This window comes from Pygoscelis adeliae, unplaced genomic scaffold (genome assembly GCF_000699105.1).
Source record: "Pygoscelis adeliae isolate BGI_AS28 unplaced genomic scaffold, ASM69910v1 Scaffold77, whole genome shotgun sequence".
Classification (NCBI taxonomy): Eukaryota; Metazoa; Chordata; class Aves; order Sphenisciformes; family Spheniscidae; genus Pygoscelis; species Pygoscelis adeliae.
This window is the reverse complement of record NW_008825216.1, coordinates 8,463,531-8,469,773: the sequence shown is the minus strand read 5'-3', so window position 1 is coordinate 8,469,773 and position 6,243 is coordinate 8,463,531.

The following is a 6,243-nucleotide window of genomic DNA, read 5'->3' as shown; positions in this document are numbered from 1 at the left end:
GAGGCTTTGTGACTGTGGCTATTTTTACCAGTGACTGCAGAACCTGAAGGACGGGAAGAATCAATTAGGCAAGAGCGTGCCAAACCAAAACAACATGCAGCCTCACCACAGACTGTGACTCACCAGCCTTTTTATAAACTAATTTCCTCGACAAAGAATGGAATTGAGCTCAGGCCAGCTTTGGTTGTTTAGAAAACAGTGAGAGCACCACAAATAGCTCTCCAGTCCATCTGGATGAATGGACAGAGATCCCCTTCTTCCATCTTGCATCCAGACAGTGGGAGTATGGCATCTTTAGCAGCCAGTGCACTGCAAGGTTATCTATGGTTAACCTGAATAGCTGGGCGTAGCCGGAAATCCTTTTCTTCAGCTCTTCTTCACAGCTTTTAATGCAAAATCTCTGCTTCTTGTGATCTTCAGGCATTAGCCATTATTGTTACTACCTATTATTTGCCTTGCCGTAGTATCTGGGGCCCTCAGCCAGCAAGTTACGCTGCCCTTGAACAAGATGCTATTCAGACACATAACAAGACTTTCTGAGCCTCAGGACAATTCTCATGGTACACAACAAGTGGGACACAAAAAGGGGGTGAAGCAGCCAAAGGTGAACTGTAATAAAGTTCAGGAGGAAGACATAAGCAGGAAATAAATGTTGACTAAAGAGCAGGATTACAAAGGGGAGGGGAATTGTTTGCTACTTTTTTTTTTTTTTTTAACAAATGCATTATTCTCCATCCAGGGAAAAAAAGCATGGTTACTTACCAGTAACTGCAGAGATTTAAGATGGTTGCTGATGCAGATTTCCTAAAAGGGCCATGTCTTGTATCAGGCACTTGAGCATACTCTGGAAAGCCCTTCTCTGTAGGGAGTAGTATCAGCGTCAGCGAGTGCTACACCACAGGAGAGGTAAAGCCTCCAGACATCTCATCTATTTGTTTTCTGGGGTTGGAAGGAAAGACTTACATCTGCTTGCCCAGGGCCTGGCGTGCCACAGGGCTTCCTAACCAGGTCCTCTGCAAAGCTATGTACATCAAAGACTGGCTGAACGTGGCTCATTCCTGATCATGGTCATGTTAAAGAAGGAATCAGAAGAGGGGAGAGAAGAGAAAGCTTTTTTTTCCCCCCCTCTCATTTTTCCCATTTGGATGTTCTTGTATATGATTTAGGTTCTCCAGAGAGGCCTCCTTTTTTAACCACTGGGCCTATAAAGACAGGGGTACACGAGTCATTGGCCGGCCTGCCTGCCAGGAGAGGCTATAAAGGCCACAAGATGGACCTGTGGGACCGAAGCTTGGTAAGGGAAAGAAGGAATAATTCATGGTAGGCACTGGGGTGCGGAGGAAGAGGATGGGGAGGGACATACGTGTGTCCTAGTGATGAAGGACCATGAGGACTAAAGGAGCAAGAAGGGTCCTTTCTTTTAGCAGCAGAGAAAAGAAAGGAAGGACAGAAGTGGGAGGAGGACAGGAGCAGCTGGTAGGAGAACAGAGGCATGAGACTACCTATGGTCAGAGCAGAAATCCTAGGAGTAACATATTTGAAGCCCAAGTTTGCTTGGTTACGCTTGCTTGGACCTGAATCACATGCAGTTTCTCCATAACTGGTACCACATGCTGTTCCTGTGGGGATCCTGGGCTGGATTCATCATCTCTGCGATGCTGCTGGGGCTGATGGAAATCCGCAGACGTGAACGCCAGTGTAATGGTGCGCAGGCTCAGATGCGGTAATGCCAGGCAAGCAGAACCAATCCCTCAAAGTAGGAGAGGTTCATTTTGCTTTTGTGGTCACTAACAAGTTCAGCAAGCAGAAAAGGCTATGCAGGCTGCTTGCCAGCGACCAGCAGTTTCCAGAAGAACTGTACCTCGGAAGATCTCTAAGGGGCAAGGGAAATCCATGCCAGGCAGCTTGTGTGAAAGCACTCATTTGTCTGGCAGTGAAATCGCAAATTTGTCTGGTGGGTGAACTGTCTGACCGATGAGGGGTTAAAGGCTTACTTGTTGCTTCCCAAAGCAGAGGTTTGAGTATTCAGGCTGCACAGAGGTAACAGCTCCAGGTATAATTTGGAAAGGTGACTGTGGTTTTACTGTGACCGACACATGGCATTCAAACATGGCCAGTGCTTAGGGATTGGAAAGGAATTATGCAAAAACGAGCAGGATCCTTTTTTTTCTTTTTTATTTCTTTACAAAGAAAGGAAAGGATGGGCATGCCAAGCCAAAATGGCGGGGTACAGACAGAGGTGGGCACTGAGGCTTCTCCTCGGGGGCCATCCACAGTAAACTCTTGCCCTGGTAGAGTAGAGCTCGCCATCCCTCCTGCCAGGAGGGAACCAGCACGCAGCCAGCCCTTCAGCACAATCACAGCTCTTTGAAGTTAGTTTGCACAGTTTCACAATACCGTCAGCCCACGTCACGCGTCCCGGCGGGGCAGCAGCAGCTGAGGCCAGCAACAGTAGCAGCAGCAACACTGGATACAGTGCACAGAAAAAAGGGAGCAAAGAGCTTATTTGCAAACAGTTGTAGGTAACAATATAGAAAGTCCAAAGATCATCATTCTGCTATAAAAATATTACACTTCATAAAACCATGTACTATAAAAAAAATCTATTCAGAAACGCTGGTAAACATAATAAATATCTGTACACTGGCTGCCCTTTTCATACAGGAAACATAAAAAGCGTGAGCCTCAGAAATCATCATTTGTAAACATGAATATGGAGCCTGTAAACAAAGTGCTAGATCATGGTTCATATTTTGTCAAATTCATTGACTACTACCCACGTAAACCCCTTGCACACATCATCCCCTGATGGCCAGACTCCACCACTGTGACAGAAAAGAGGACCCTGCTCTGAGCTGTCCCCCTCGTTTCACTGAAGGTGCATATGGATTAAGGTACCAATACAACAAGAGCGAAGGAGGCAAGATTTGGCTCTGAGTAGCAAATCAGAAACAATCTTTTAGCAACTGGTTTTCATTTTCTGCACTTCAAAATGCTTATTTCCAGCCTCTCCTTTCAAAATTCTCCTTTATCAAAGAGGGCATGCATTTTCCTCATTTGCCTTTCAGGCTACGGCGTCTCTGAAAACTATGTCCATCATCACATCCATTTAGGAGACATAATGGAGCACAAATTGAATCGGTAACTACGCATGCCTCAGCAAGAAGTAGGGGTTGTACAGTTCAACATTGAACATCATGGCTTACACAACACAGGCTGATGCAAAGGGCCAAGTTCTTAATTTTAGACTCAAAACTTGGGGCTGCAAAACATGTACATGTGCAAGCCTGTATTGACATGCGTGATCAGGTGCCTGGTTAGCTGGCTGACTTGCGTGGCCTGTTACCCACCTGCACATGGAAATGCAAGGTCTAGGCTCACAAAACCTGTGAATAGATTTTGGCTAAAATTTGTCTGTAAGTACTAATGTGACTGCATTTGCTCTGTAACATTCTTGTTCTGCACAGGCTTCTACCCACCCTTCACCTGAATACTGAGAATTTATTTCTGTACACAGTGAGATTCTTACTTTTAACTTCACTTTGTCTTCTGAGTTTAAACACTCGAATTTTTGCTAACTCTCAGAATATGAGAGGATGTGCAATCGTTGCTTGTGCCTGTTGTGGGCAGACATGGAGGAGAGAGTGTGGGACTGTTCACACAGGAACCGAGGTACCAGAAGCAGCTTAGCTGCAATGTCTTGGGGCAATACAGGGTTTTAGGAGCAGGGTCAACCAGGAGGTAAGAATTCACACTTTCTATAGGATTATGATGTAAAATTCAAAAGAGAAAAAGAAAACAGGCTTGCACATTTTCCTTTTTAATGAACTATATTAAAACATCTTATTAACATTATTTTAGGCCTTTTTATTTTAATGTAAAGAATATCTGAGGTGGTTGGCCCAGTTGTGCTGCTTGCCTGTCATTTAGGATTCAGACATGTGACCCTGGAGCTCACTTGGTTTTCGTTTAAAGGCGCTGTCTGCAGACGTTCAACAAAAGAACTTTGCTTCTGAATATTTGCTCTGGCGTTTTTGCTACACGTCTTAAGATACAGCTTCAAAACACCTGAATGAAAATAAATTTCTGGTGAAAGCTAAGATATCTCCTTTTCTGCTATAGTAGTCTGCTTTACCTTCCATGTTTGTCTTCCTTACTCCTACAAAGGATCTAGAAAGCTGTAGCACTCTACAAAATCAGGAAATTTCCTCTGTAGAAATGGGTGATTTGAAAACAAACCCCAGGATTTTTCCTGTCCTCTTTATAAAGTCAATGGTGGCAAAAATACACACAGTCAACTTTATTTCCCCATGGCATGTCATCTGTAACCCTACACCTTCTGGTTACTGGGAGTTTATATGAACTTGTGGCAAATTTTCAGAAGCCTGGACTTTTCCTCCCCCTCTGTGCGCACAGCTTGGCATCGGAAACCTGCTACTGTACAAACATCCCATTGTTTATCGCCCTGGCTCTAAGCCACACCTGCACTCAGCTCAGCATAACTCAGAAACTGAGGGAGAGGCGACACCGAAGTTGTAGCCACACCAATGTGTTGACAGTGCTGCTGGCAAAAAAGATGCTGTTGCCTTCCTGCTGTCCCCAGCCACTTGTTCTGACGTACAAACATTTGCTTTGCCCCATGGTGACCTGGATAAGAGAGGTGTGAAAGGACAGATGAGCAGCTGAGGTCAAGAGAAAGTGACTGCCTGCCTTTTTTAGCGTCAGCACTCACATAAGCTGGCATAAGCTCTGTGGACTGGCAGCATAAGAAACCCTTGTGGCACTCATGGCTTAGGGGATGATCCAAGCCCTGGCATAATTCCTATCATAGACACAGAGCAATTGCCATACTTGATCAAGGTCCGAATGTATTCGGATATACCAGAGCTGAGTACAAGTTGTTAGAGGGAGCACTGCACTACACAGGCAAAACCAGCCTGTCCCTTAAAGATCTGCACACTGATTTATAATAGAGTCTGATCTACCCTGTAAGCCAACAGATTTATTGTCCCTTCCAAACTCAGTCCAAAACCTATTTAACCGTAAGTCTGGCTGAGAAGAGTCCCAGTTAGAGGTCCAAGGTTAGGTGAAGCACAGGGACACACAGTCTATACTTTGTAAGAGCACGACACGCAATGTTATGTCATGACATCATGTCACACAAGATGTCCTTCTCCCAGCTCTCTCTGCTTGGGTTATCCCCAGTATCCAGGGGCAGTCTCAGGGAGCTGCTCAAGGTGATCTGAAATCTGTTGTCAGATGGCCATTTTTTTCAGATGTAGAGATTGATTACAAAGTGTCTGTGAGGGTCACTTGTGGTTTGCTGAAAAAGTCAGGCTTTATAAATGCTATCTGCTGTTAAAACTTGCTTGAAAATATTAAACAGACTTTAAACAAGTAAAAATTAATGGGGGACAGGGGTCAGCTCTTCCTTTGAGCAGCATCTCCCACACCTTTGCCATATACACAAGCTGTGGTGGTATGTAGGAACCAGGGCAACTCTTCCCGTTGCATCAGAACCATTTGGCTTCTTCAAAGTCCTTGAGCTGCAGAGGTGGGGTCCAGCTCTGCGAAGGGTGGGGAGATGCCTCCTCCTTGCTGGGGAGACTCCTCTCTACTGAGCTGAACAATAGCTTTTGAAGTGGCTCTCCAGATGAGCTGACTATGTCTGTGACAGATACACGTTAGTATGCCTTGGACGGCCATTGCTTTGCACACCTTGACGGTTCAGAAACGTAACTATACTATTTGAAGTAGCCTAAGGCACGAGGTCACTTTGTGGACTAATAACCTTCAAGATGGTATGATCTAATTCAAAGTGATTTTTAGACTTTCAGGAGTTAAACGTAACATTTAGTAAAAATATCGACAGAGAGAGAGAGGCTAAGCCTTCTTCAGTTAAGTTTTCTCCTAGAAAGAATAAATGCTTATTGCTGAACTATACTGTAGCAAGGAGTCTGGAAAGGAGATGCTGGTATAAAAGCAGCTGCAGCAGTAATTAGGCCATGGCCATGCATCTTCACCTGGATCCAGCTGGGCTGGGGGAAGCAGCGGGTGCTATCAGTCTGAAATAACGAGCGCCAACAGCATGCTCCTCCCCCTCTGCCAGGAGCGACTGTCCCTTGGATTTGCTGATGGAGGCTCTTGTATTTCAGTCCAAGTGAGCTGGATCAGCAAGACTGACAGTGGAAATGGTTTAATTGGGTTCATCTTGACTGAAACAGGTCAGAAGACCCTCGGAAG